This window comes from Chinchilla lanigera, unplaced genomic scaffold, assembly GCF_000276665.1.
Source record: "Chinchilla lanigera isolate Chin_1 unplaced genomic scaffold, ChiLan1.0 scaffold00114, whole genome shotgun sequence".
NCBI lineage: Eukaryota > Metazoa > Chordata > Mammalia > Rodentia > Chinchillidae > Chinchilla > Chinchilla lanigera.
The window spans coordinates 987495-1001465 of record NW_004955515.1 but is presented as its reverse complement, the minus strand read 5'-3'; the positions used below and the strand labels follow the sequence as shown (position 1 = coordinate 1001465).

Here is a 13971-nt window from a genome sequence, read left to right as displayed (position 1 = left end):
AGTGTTTCTTAAACTATGTGCGTTGTACAGCTGTTTTCACATCACCCATCACACAAGAAGTATGAACATTTTTAATGCGTGTCAAGCCATACCACCTCCTCGGCAAAACCTCTCCAGTTTCTTCCTGTTACCACAACATATTTGGCCAGCCCCTTCTAGCAGCAAGGAGCCAGAATCCAGGGAACGGACAGGGACAAGCCAAGAGGAGACAAAAGACCTGCACCTAGACGGGGTCAGGGGACAACAGCCCACAGAACAGTCTGTCTTCCCATGGCCCTTGCTGTGGTTTGCATATGTTATGAATGCTCCCTAGGCTTCATGTGTTCAATTGTAATCCCCACTGTGAGATATCAAGGGAGGTAAAAGCAAGCCGGGCCATGGTGGCACATGACTCTATTCCCAGCACTCTTGGATGGTGAAGCAGGAAGATCACAAGTCTGAGCATAGCCTGGGCAATGTGGCAACTTAGCAAGGCCCTATATATATCAAAAAATATATATACAGTCTGCCAAAAAAAAAGTGAACACACTTTAGGAAAAGAAAAATTACATGTATTTTCAACAGATGGTGTTACCCACATATGGAGAACCCTAGGGGATGTTGTATACCACAGAAAATCCACTACACCGCCAGTCCTTAGAGACAAAATTGAAAATGCATGTGCAGCAATCTCAGTGACCAAGGCTACCCAAGCAGCAGTTCACTATACTAATAAATGTCTGGAAGCTAATGGACCACTTTGAGCACCTCTTATAATTGTAGAGGCCAAAGGTAACTTGCAATAATCTCATGACATTTCAATAAATTTGGTATTAAAACATTTATAAATGTTTTTCTTTTCCTGAAGTGTGCATACATTTTGGTGGACTGTGTACAATGGGTTCAATCTCCCTTATAGCAAAAATTTTTTTAAAAAAGGGTGTTTAGAGATGATGGTGATGCTTTGGGGAAGTTATTAAAATTAAGTAAGGTCATCAGAGGAAACCCCTATGATTGAATCCTAATGACTTGATACAAAGAGGGAGAAGACATCCCTGCCTCTTGCCTTGTGATGTTTGGGACTCTACTAGCATGAAGGCCTTTACTAGGTGACTCTCTAGCCTTTGTACCTCCTGAACTGTTATCCAAAATACATCCCTTTCTTAATAAAGTAGCCTGCTTCAAGTATTTCACTACAGTAACCCAAACAGACTAATAGCCCTCAACATAAGAATAGTCTTTACTTTTCTAAAGCGTTATAAAAGTAAAATAAAGAATATGTAATAATGATTGTAAGAGACCTACAAAGCCTAAAATATCTGGTCTAAAACTGAAAAAGTTTACTAACCCCGGCCTAGACTCCCACCAGTTGCAGAGAAGCCGTAACAAAGCCAACAGCTGTCCAAGGTCAACTTGCCAGGAACAGCCTGAGAACAGGTGACCTTCTCATCTGTTTGACTGTGGCTTAGCAGCTGCTGCTCCACCCAACCTGACAGTTCAAGAGGCGAATCATACTCTCTGGCCTGCCTTGCTGTCAGCCAGGAGGTGGGGCTCCGACCTCAGAGAGACCTGCTCTCCGTTCGCCACCCTCCCCCAAGCAGCTCTGCTCCTCCTGGGCATCCCTGCTGTAGAGGGGTAAAACTAGATGTCTATCTGGGTAAACTACAACTATTTTTAAATAGTTTTAAGAACAGGTAATAAAGCTGCTTCAAATTCAAGAGGGGAAGAAAGTGGTTGGATTTACTGGTACTCTAGGTACAATCTGTGAGATTCTGACAGTATCTCAAGAACAAGTCACTCATAACCACACAAGCCACCTACCTACACATGCTCTATAGTAAGCTTATTTCATCAGGCATTTGGCCGAGGCTACTTCCTCACCATCCAAAATGGTCACACAACTGTCCCATGAGCCAGCAGTAGGCTCCTTCTATGAGCCAGGCACTGTTCTGGCAATGGGCCCTTACTCTGATTCCAGGGAAGCAGCTTAATTATGGTGAGGCAGACTGATAATAAATAGTAAAAAATAAACTTGAACTAAAACACTCAAAAAATGAAACTCTAAAATAGGAAAATGTGGCAAAGCTCGGGAAGTAGGGAAGCCTACTTTGGCTGAAGTGACAAAGGAATCACTCTCTCAGGAGATGACATTTGAACACAGGGATTTCCAAGCAAAGGGAATTCCAAGTACAAGCTCAAGAAGAGAGTTCTGTCTCACAGGAACCAGAAGGGAAGCAGAACTAGAGTGCAGCAGACAAGAGGGAGAACAGCAGAGATGTGGCTGCAACCCAAGTGGCCAGGTGGGCCATATACACTTGGGATCAGTTTCCCATTGCTGTTGGACAAAACCCAATGCTCAGGATTACCTGGTATTTCTGGGACACCAGGTATTTCTGGCTGGCAGGACTGTGTCCTCCCACAGTCCTGTGTCCTCCCTCTTGTCTGCTCCATCAGGCACCAAGGAAGGGTGTCTTAGGCTCCACATTCCTAGCCATGGAGCCCCTTGCTCACATCACTGTGACTTCTAACTTCCTTTCATCATCTTTCCTTCTCAGCTTCCTCTTGCTGCCTGCACACATGAGCCCTTCCTTGTTTTTGCACTGAACCCAATAGATCAATCTGGGAAATCCCCTTCTCTCAAGGTCTTCCACCTCCATCGGACACATTCCTTTTGCCATCCAAGGTCCCACGTTTACTGCGTTCAGCTCTGAGACATGGACAACTCTGGCAGTCATGATTCCAGTGCCAGGCAGTGCTCCGAGGATTAAGGCAAGGGAACAGGGGATCTTTTTATTTCTTTTGGATCATTTGGATACTGTATGAGGAAAGTGCTACAGGGGGACAAGGGTGAAAGCCAGGGGTGAGTCAGCAGGAAGTTATTTACTAATGCACATTTCCTATTTGTTACAAAGAAAATAGAATCTACACAGCCTGAAATAGTAAAAATGGAAATTAGCCATAATGAATCAGCAACAGCAAATCAATTACTACTTCCTCAGAAAGGGCAGGAGTACTGAATCACTATTCAAGGCAACTCTGGCATGCTCAAGTGAAGAAATTAAAGTAACTATATTAGTATACGGTTATCTAAAAAAGGCCTCAAATCAATAATCTAAATTTACACCTTAAGAATTAAGAAAGATTAAACCCAAAATACACAGAAAATAAAAAAGTAGATGAAATACAAAATTAAAAAAAGAAAAAAAAAATCAATGAAACCAAAATATCTCTTCAAAAAGATCAAGAGGTGATTAATGTTTGTAGCATTTTAAGAAAAAAGACAATTATCAACATCAAAAATGAGTTAGGATAGACTCAGAAGATATCAAGAGGAAAATAAGGATTATAAACATCATGCCAATAAATGTGAAAACTTATGATACAACAATTCCCTTAAAAAACATAAGCCATGCCGGGCATGGTGGTGCATGCCTGTAATCCCAGCACTTGGGAGGCTGAGGCAGGAGGATCGTTGCAAGTTCAAGGCCAGCCTAGGCTACAAAGTGAGCTCAAGGCTAGCCTGAACTGCACAGCAAGACCCTGTCTCAAAAAGACAAAAAAAACCCAAGCCATTCAAAAAGAAGTAACTTCAACGGCTCTGTATACATTAAAGACATTAAATTAACAGTTAAAATTCTTTCTCACAGAGAATTTCTAGACCAGATGCTATACAAATTCTTCCCAAAAAACAGAATGACGTTTTTCAATTCATTTCATAAAATCAGCATGATTGATACCAAAAACAGACCTAACAAGAAATCAGCTCCCCTTATGAACATAATTACAAAGTTCTTCAACAAAATTTAACAAATTCAATTTAGCAATGTATAAAAAGGATAATACATCATGACCAAGAGAGGTTCATTACAGAACACAACTTTTGTATTTGACTATCAATGGATCCCCCAAAAAGTGATTTGAAATAGTTCGTGTTCCCAATTGTTTTTAAAGCCTCAGCAAACAAGGAATAAAAAGGAACTTTTCAACCTTATAAATTGCATCTGTTTAAAAGGTGGAGGGGACTTAGCTCAGTGGCTCAGCGCCTGGCTGGCAAGCATAAGGTCCTAAGTTCAATTCCCCAGTATGCCCAAAAAAGTTAAACATACTGATAAAAGACTGACTGCCCTCCCCTAAGGTTGAGAAAAGGAAAGGATGGACAATATTTCCACATTTCTTTAAGCTGTAGTAAAAGTCTGGGTCAATACTGTAAGAAAAAAATTAAAAGCAAACAGACTGGAAAGAAGTAAAACTGTTTTTACCTGAAGATTACTTGACTACCTATTGGAGAACCTCGAGTATCTCCTAAAAGGCTCCTAGAACCAAAAAAACAAAACAGTACGTGCCTGGCAAGCTTGAGGCCCTGAGTTCAATTCCCAGTACCAAAAAAAAAAAGAAATTCCACTTACAGTGGCAGCAAAAAACATGAAACACTTGGAAATCAAACAGAATGTGTTACTATGGCTTAGCTATAGTGTGAACATGTCCCCAAGAGTTCCTGTATTGGTAGTTGGTCGTCCCATGTGATGGCAATGGTGGGAGGTGGTCATCACTTCAAAGACTTCAGAGGAGGAGACCAATAGGAGGTAGTTACCACACTAGGGACTAATGTAATTCTCACTGGACCCTACAATACTTCATGAGAGCAGGTTCTATTAAAAAGCAACATTGGCCCTTCCTCAGTGTCTGGCTTCGTATCTCTGACAGGTGCTCCCACCACTGTGAAGTCATCCATCATGATGTGACAGAGCCAATGGAGCCTTTAGCAGACGCCAAATAAGATATGGTCCAATTTTGGAAATCGCAGCCCTCAAAACCGTGGGCCAAATAAACTTCTGTTCTTTACCCAATTTTAGGTATCCTGTTACAGCAACAGAAAGTAGACTAATACAGTGTTCAAGTCCTGTAAACATTAACTGAAACAGTATGGTGTTGACAACAAGATAGAGATATACACTAATGGAACAGAAGAGACAATCGAAACACAACTCATACATGCACACTGTCAAACGACTTTTTAGTAAGGTCTCAATGCAATGGGAGGAAAGTTAATTACTTCAACAAATGGTACTAGAAGAAATGGCTATAAACATGTAAAAAGAAAACACAAAAATAACTTATAGTATCTAAAACCCTTGGAATTTCCAGAGTGACAATATCTCTTGATACTCAAAGGCAGCCCTTCTCAAACAACAAAAGAGTATATGCTACTGAGGTGACCCTCCTGGGGCCTTCAGACAGCTCTGGGAAATGGGCTGGTAACCCAGAAGAACAAGCAATGATTAAAGTGTTAGAACACTCACTCCACCCTCATAGCAGCCGTGTAGAGTAGGATTTAATCGATGGTGCCTCTGTAATAAAATCTCCACTAAAAAAACAAACGAAAAACTCTAAACAACAGAATTTGGCGAGTTTCCAGGTCAGTGTACATGTCAACCTGCTTAGGAGAGTGGCTGTCTATACAGGCTATTACCGGGTCCTGGGGTTCTACAGGCTCTTTCTAGGTTCTTGGTGTTCTGTGAAGACATGTGAAAAAGGTAGCAAGGTTTAATACCTATTAAAGGTAGAAAAAGACCGGAACCGCTGACTGTGAGATCAGTGCTCCTGCTGCTCATCACCTTTCAAAACCCAACCTCTGAACACATGACATTTGGGGGACATTTTTTATTCAAACTGTTGCACTGTTCTTATTCCTAAAATGGCAGCCAAGGCAAAGTGTCTGTTCCTAAAATGGCAGCCAAGGAAAAGTGTCTGTCCTAGTGTGTAATAACTAAATGGCAGAGCTGGGATGCCAACCCAGGATGTTTCTCTCTTGGCCCACTGCCTTAGGCTAAAGGAAATGTGTAGCTGACCAGGGTTGGAAATTTCAGTAGAATTTGATGGGTGGAGATGGCTGAACACTCTTGGCTCTATTTAGCTGAGAGACAGGGTTTAATCCTGAGAGGCCACATTTTCTTCTCGATGAAAGCAGCTGGAGTTATGAAAACTAATCACATAAGCGGTGCTTTGCAACTTGTAAAGCACTTTCAATTTCTGTGTCTTGGTTAATTCCACAATAAACTCACCAAGTGTATTGCTTAGGGTTGAAAAAATAAATGAAATAAAGGCACAAAAAAAAAAAAAGTACAATCTGCAGACTGAAAGCAGGTCACTGGGAAAGTTCACAGTGGCCATGATGTTAACAGCAGAGGTCTTGTGTATCCCTCATTCCTTAGGCTCCCATCTAGCCCATCCTATCAAAAACCTGCTTCATTTCACACCAGAGGCACTAAAGATAGCACTTTCTAACTGGTCCCAGTTGCAGGGCTTGGGAACTGTATTTTGCACATGAGCCCTGGATCTCCATGACGAACGTGTCACGCCATGCCCACTTGCCCAGCCAGTTTGGCCACGCCCTAATCTCCCGCCTCAGGGCATGGAAACTGCAATCTCTACATCCCAACTTGTCCTATGAACCTGTTCATTTAGCTGCTCCTTAGTTTATTCTTTATAATAAACCAGTAACAAACAGTAAGTAAATACTTCCTTAAGTTCTGTGAATTGACTTAGCAAATCCCATTTCTTATGATTCTCTTCTCTAATACCACTCTGAAAACAAATATAGGGAATGGGATCTGTATCAACTGCCCAATTCTCTGATTCTATGTAGGTTTTATTACACAGGCATGACTGATTAAATCCTTGGCCACTGGTGACTAAACTCAATCTCTGATCCTTTTATTCTTCCCAGAGCCAAGAGTACTAAAAGTTCTAATCCTAATCCCATAGTTGTAGTTCTATTAGAAGTTCCCACCTTAAAGCTATCTAGGGATCCTTTGGCTTACATCACTGCATTATAAACCAAAGGCACGCACATTCAGGAAATTTTCAGTATTTCAGGAGCACTGTGCTTCAAACCAGAGCAAAGACCAACTATGTCTTTTTATCATAACACCTCAATCTCCATCTCAAAATATATTCAAAAATTAACTCAGAGTATATCATCAGTCTAAATTCAAAATATATAAACTACAAAAGTACTAAAAAAAAACAAGAGAAAATCTTTGTGTTGTGCCTTAGGGATAAGACAGTGCTTCTTAAACCACCAAAACAGTATAAATTACAAAAAAAAAAAAAAAAAAACAGACAAATCAATCTCAAAGTATAAAGAAAAAGGCAAGCCACTGAAAGGGAAAAAATATTAGCAACACATACCAGATAAAAGACTTGTATCAAAAATACATAACAATATACAACATTCTAATAAAAATATGGGGAAAAGATCTGAATAAACATGTGACCAAAAAATATATACACATGACAAGCACAAGATGCTAAAAATCATTAGTCATTAGAGAAATAAAAACTTAAAACTGTAATGACATATGATTACATATCTAATAAAATGTCTAAAATTAAAAAGACTGATAACATCAATTGTTGAAAAGGTATGGGAACTCCTGGAATTCTCATACATTGTTGGCAAAAATGCAAAGAGATAAATTTCTTCAAAAACAGCTGGCAGTTTCTTGAGTTTTGTTCTATTTTCTTTTCCTGGTATTGGGGATCAAACACAGGGTCTTATGTAGGGAACGTCGTTGGTTTCTTGTACCCCAGAGAGAAATGGCGGTGGGTACGAGGAAAATAAGGACAAAAGACAAGAGCTGGGTCTGGTGGAGTTACCTCTCACCTGATGGGCAAGAGGACTGACTCCAATAGTAGGGGCATTTATTTTATATACTCTTGCAAAGTTAGTATCAGCAGAGATAATGTTGCCTAGCAACTAATGACTGTAATTGTTCAGGCAGAACGCTTTTTTCAATACTGAGGTAGCTTGACTGCTTGAGGCTCTCTGGCTCTTCGCTGCCCTCACACATATGACCAATATCCAGCTCCAGCAGCAACCAACAGTCTTACACATGGTGAGCAGTTTTTTATAAAACTAAACATATAGTTAAGGTAAAACTCAGTAATGCCACTTCAAAGTATCTACCTAAAAGGAATACAATTGTTCACAAAAAGGCCCATATGTAAATGGTCACAGAAGCTGCTACAGTTTGGATATTGAATGTCCTGTCCTCTGCCAAAGTCCATGTGGTAAGGCGTGGTCCCCACAGTGGCACTACTGGGAGCTGTGGAAGCAGTTTCAGGATGGGGCCTTGTCTGAGTTCTTTAGGTCATTAGGAATATGCCCTGGAAGGGGACTGTGGGACCCTGACCTCTTCTTTCCCCTGAGCTCCCTAGCACATGACTGTGAGTGCTTTTGTTCCTCCAAGCATTCTCACTATGCCACATCTTGCCACACCTTGCCACAGACCCAAACCAAAGCAACTAATTGATCATGGACTGGAAACTCCGAAACTGTTGGCTAAAGTAAAGCTTTTTCTCTTAAGTTAATTACCTCAGGTATTTTGTTTCAGTAATGGAAAGCCAACTAACCCAACAGTCATACTAACACATTCAGAAGCAGCAGGTATGAAATCCCAAGATGGAAAAACTCAAATGACTATCAACTGGTAAAAGGAAAAATAATGCTCATACAGTGAATGACTGACTACTAGCAGGTAAAATGAATACTCAGCAATAAACTGAACATCATACTTGGCAAAAAGCATGGAACCCGGGTGAACTCAAAGCATTAAGCTAAGTGAAAGAGGCCAGACACAAAAGACCACCTATACTATGAGTCTATTTATAAGGAACTCTAGACTACACAGAGCCACAGTAGTGCCAAGAAGACCTGCATCTTAAGACAGCAGGGTGAGTAAAGGAGACCGACTACAAATGGACAAGAAAACTTTTAAATGGTGAACATGACCTACACCAGGAGTATGATCATTGTTTTAGCAACTGTCAAGATTTATCAATTACACTTAAAATGAGTAAATTTCATTGCAAGTAATTCATATCTCAAAACAGATTTTTTTTTTAATTTCAAAGAATGATATATAACAACAAAACTCTACATTGACATGCTAACCTAATACAAATACAAATCTGTGGTATCTACACCCTTTGTTTTACTTATTATCACTTCACTTACCTAAGGGTCCTAAGTATGTAAATAAGTAAATACACAGCTAAGATTATGAAACAATATTAAACAAATTATTTCATTAGTCACAAGTTTCCGCATATCTGTATCTGTCATGAGATCTGTATCCACTAGAACAGTACACACTGTGTTCAATAATGCAGATTGACAGCTTTAGTGAGAAGTGTTTAGTCATAACACAATTTAGTAGAATTCAAAAGCAGAAGTAGAACAACCTTTAAAAAAAAAAAAAAAACCCACACTAATATAATTCAGTGAAACACTCAATTTACAGTTCTACACATAGGAATCAATTACCAAGAACTGTTCATCACCTATTTTAGGAATCTCAAAGAGAAAAAAATCCTAAGTCTCAGTAATTTCTCAAAATTTCACTTGAAAACATTATGGTAAAAAAACAATGCATAAGCACTCTGCAATTTAGTATTAGAATAGTTAAGAAAATAAACAGATGACTGTGATTGAAAGTTTCTAGCTAATACAGTAGCCTATTCAAAAGGACTTTTTCATAACCATTATAGGCAATAATAAAATTTTGAGTAAGCATTTTGAAATGGAGTTATTTTAGCTTTCAGGTATAAGAAACAAGGTAAACATTAAAAATAAACAATTTCTAAAATACCCATACACACTCAGGCCAATCTCTAATATTATCAGTGTAGCCAATGCTTCACAAGAAGCTCTGGCTATCAAAATGCATTTCCCAATATTCTAAGAAATACAGGCACACATGAGCCCAGAGATAGTATTTTAATCTATAACAAAGATTCCCAACTGTGACTTCCAACCAACAGAGCTACTAAGATGGGTAAATGTATGAATTTTAAGAACTTAAAAAAGGAGATTTGAGGGGCCAGATATGGTGGCACACCACCATTACACACCTGTAATCCCAGTACTCAGTACTTAGAAGGATCACTGCAAGTTCAAGGCCAGCCTGGGCTACAAAGTGAGTTTGAGGCCAGCCTGAACTACATAGTGAAACTCCGTCTCAAAAAGACCAAAAAAAAAAAGACAGAGACAGAGACAGAGAGACTTTATATATTCCTCTTAGATTAGAAACAACAGTACCATACAGAAAACCTTGCCTGGAGGTAACTCAGTCAGTGGTAGAGTGCTTACCTAGTCTGCACCAGGCCATGGGTTTGCTCCTCCCCTCAACCCCCAAAAAACCCTGCCCTGGTAGTCAAATAGTTTCAACTAAGTCACTAGCTTTAACCAGGCCCTTTACCAACTAGAGATTCTGTAAAATGAAACACCTGAATTATTCTTTAAAATCTCTTTAGTCTAAACTTTTCCCTTTCAAATGTTTTAACAATAATTCAGAAACACAGATACAATTTAAATTATCAAAACAGAAAAATATACTAATACATATCACAAGCTTTAAAAAATTATTTACTACATATATATTTGCTTAATATAATTTGTCAATATAATGAAATTAAGATTTGAGAAAGTCTCAAGATAGAGAAAATATCATCTCTGATCTGTGATCTGACTTGCATAGCTCACACAGCTGGAACAATGTTGGGTATAATGTGCTGTGTGTAACTCTCTTATGTATCTGCCAGACTGTAAGAATCTTTATGTATGTCCTGTTAGCTGCTTAACAGTCTAATGAGTGCATGTGTATATTTGTACAATGATAATTTATTATCATAATGAAATATTAGGAAAAAATGATAAAATTATTATTTTTAGTAGGGGAAGAAAGGAATAGAGGGCAGGATTTCTCTTTGTATACTCTTAAGACTTTTTAACTTACTAAATACTTTTTTTAGTAAAATTTGATTAACATAGGTAAAACAGTTATCAGAAGTCAGAAAATACCTGGTCCAATGCAATGCAAGAATCTCCTTAACAGTCCTTAATCACCTGTTTCCCTAGCACTTTACAGGATGTAGAGAAAATAAGTCTGCTGTCAGAATTCTCTAAAACAACAGTGGTCTGAGATAATTCAGAGAAACTCCTTAAACATATGCCAACAATCCCTAAAATAGCATCAGTAAATTGAACTACTGTTTAAAGGCTGATTAATTTCACAAAAACATGCTGAGTCCCTAATATACATTGTGCTCTGAGAATACAAAAGATGAAACAGAGTAAGTTCCTTGGCTTAAGGAATTTGGGGCAAGATCACTTTATAAGTTTTAAGTTTTTAAAAATGAACAAGGTACCACTGGAATAGATAAACAGAGAAGAGAAATCTTTATGGAGGTGCAAAAGGAAAATGAGTGACTTTGGGGAGATAGGTTCCAAAAGAATAACCAATAAATAGGGTACACTGTTTCTGAGTGGTTTTTGGTGGGTTGTTTTTTTTTGCTTTGTTTTTGCTTTTTACTATTACTGCTACTTCAGAATAAAAATTAAAAATTATATGAGCCTGCTGTGGCACAGCACATTTGTTAATCACAGCACTCTGGGAGGCGGAGGAAGGAGAATGGCAAGTGTAAGATCATCCTGGGCAACTTAGCAACTTTAGTGAGATCCTGTCTCAAAACAAGTAAGTAAATGAAACAGGTGCTGGGAATGTAGCTGAGAGCAAAAGCCTGAAGTTCAATCCCCAGGACTGTCAAAAAAAGCATTTTATTACATGTTATGGCTTGTGTCCTGAAGTTCCTCCAAAGCCTCACACAGTCGTACGTGGGGCTTTTTCACAGGTGACTGGATGCAGAGTGTGTGATGCTGGAACTGATTCATGTGCAATGCTAGGATCATGAGCACTAGGATTAAGAGTGTGAGTGCTACCTGTCCTGAGTAGCCCAGATAAGATATTAGGGTAGAAAAAGCTGCAGTTGTCCCTTGTTTGCTTTGCTACCTTCTGCCTGCCATGAACTGTTTCTCCTCTATAAATCCCCTCTGTCACACCACCCAGCCAGCCGATTATGGACTGAAACCGCTACAAACTGTGAGGTAAATAAACCTTTGCTTCTTTAACTTTGGATGTTGGGTTATTTTGTCCCAGCAATGAGAAAAGTAACTAAGACATTCTTCAATAATAACTAATAGAAGTAGCCTGATTAAAAGTAAGATAGTTATGTCATTTTAGGCCATGATAAATTTAAATATTTTTAACTAGGTAAGGAAATTTTAATTGCCTAGAATTATACAAATACAAACCTACTGGACTGCCTATTTAAAATCCAGGCAGAAAAAACCTTTCAGAGAAATCTGAAATAGTCCCAAATGACACAGTGAATTATCAAAATAAATTATTTGCACCAATTTTCCTACAATTAAAATACTGGTTTTGACAGAATACAGTAACAAATCTTGAATTAAAATATTAAAGATTACTCTGATCATGCAAAAATTTAGAAGTACGTAAATACATAGATTAAACCACATTGAAAGTATTCAAGGCTAATTTGCACTATTTTGTAGATTATTTAATATGTCCCCCAAAAGGCACTGGCAACAGATAGCTACAAACTGCAAAAAATTATTTAAGCCCTTTTCCAACAAAATTATTTGTATAGAGAAGCAGAATAAATGGGAAGCCAAAGAAAGGGTAAAATAAAAAGACTTGTACCAGTAATTATAGTGTGATAGTTACAAAACCTATTATTAACGGGAAGACAAAAGCTAGATAAACATTAACACAGTGTTGTTCTGCCTTCACAGTATTACCACCACTCTTTAAAGATTCATGAACTCAGCCTTCATTAAAACCTTTAAAACACATTACAGCTTCCTAATAAGCTATCCTATCATTCCCAGAAGACCTCAAAGCCACCAGTGGGAGTGTGAGAACCATTCACCTCAAGACCACACTTCACCTGTTCTAAAAGTTACAGAAGTAAGAATCATAATCCTCTTGGTGTAAGCTCCTCATATTGTTTAAGAAAAAAAGAACTCAAAATGTATGTAAAATCTTTACGAGAACCACAGAGATTCCACATCCTCTGAATCAACAAACCACAAAAGAAAATAGTGGAGGTGGGTGTGGGAGGGTATCTACATTGAACATGTGCAAAACTTTTTTCTTATTAGTATTCCCTAAGTAATATAGTACAAAATTATTTACACAGCATTTACATTGCATCAGGTATTACAAATACTCTAGAAACCATTTAAAGTTTATGGGAAGAAGTGGATAAGTTATAGGCAAACGCCACACCATTTCATTGAAGAGACCAAGGGCCAACTCCAGGGCACTGTACTTTCCTTACACTGTCACAGCAAAATCTCTAACACCCCTACCAGGCAGCCAGTATTACCTCTGACAAGTGTGAAGGCAGAGGTTCTGGAATATCAATCACCACAGCCCAAGTACAGGAGGGTATTGATGCCCCATTCTTCGATTAGCAATCAGGAGTTAAAGCTAATCCTTTTAAGTATGTTCTACTACATTTGAAGACAATAATAAAACCCTGCCAAAGCCAAAATATAACTCATTTGCACTATGTGCTCTTAAATGATCGTTAAGTCTACAATATTTTAAGGTAAGATATTAAAGTTTAAAAAGGCTGAACACACTAAATGATATCGACCACAATTAAGACACTTCTAAAAACATTTGTCTACAAATATTCTCGTGTTCTCAGAACTGTTCCAGGTATGTATTCTAAATACTCAGTAAGTATTTGCTTAATAAACAGAACACTGTCAGTGGGTCCCCTAAATGTCTAATTACTTCAAGGGAATTACCCTATTTATATTTTGACTGGAAAAGTATATTTTATGCTTTAAATTCTATATTTGCTTATTGGTAAATTACAAGACAACACAAATTACCAGCCTTTTTTCATCTTGATCACCTATACTTTTTACTAGTTGAAAATGATTCAATGAATATCATGGTTTAGAAATACTGAGAGACCCTGTCTCAAAAAAAGAAAAAAAAAAAAGAAATACTGAGAAATAAATAAAATGCAAGCAACATTAATCTTTAGCTTTGGTAATGCAGCATGAACAGAAAAATATATATGTGAATTACTCACATCTTTTTTTTTTGG

At 38.2% G+C, this 13971-nt stretch overlaps 1 protein-coding gene across 2 annotated transcripts in view; it reads right to left on the bottom strand.

Annotated features, from left to right (window-relative positions):
• The window catches only part of Auh (AU RNA binding protein/enoyl-CoA hydratase), a gene marked incomplete at its 5' end in the record, with an annotated part of 152242 nt that overhangs the window by 122554 nt on the left and 15717 nt on the right, over positions 1-13971 (bottom strand).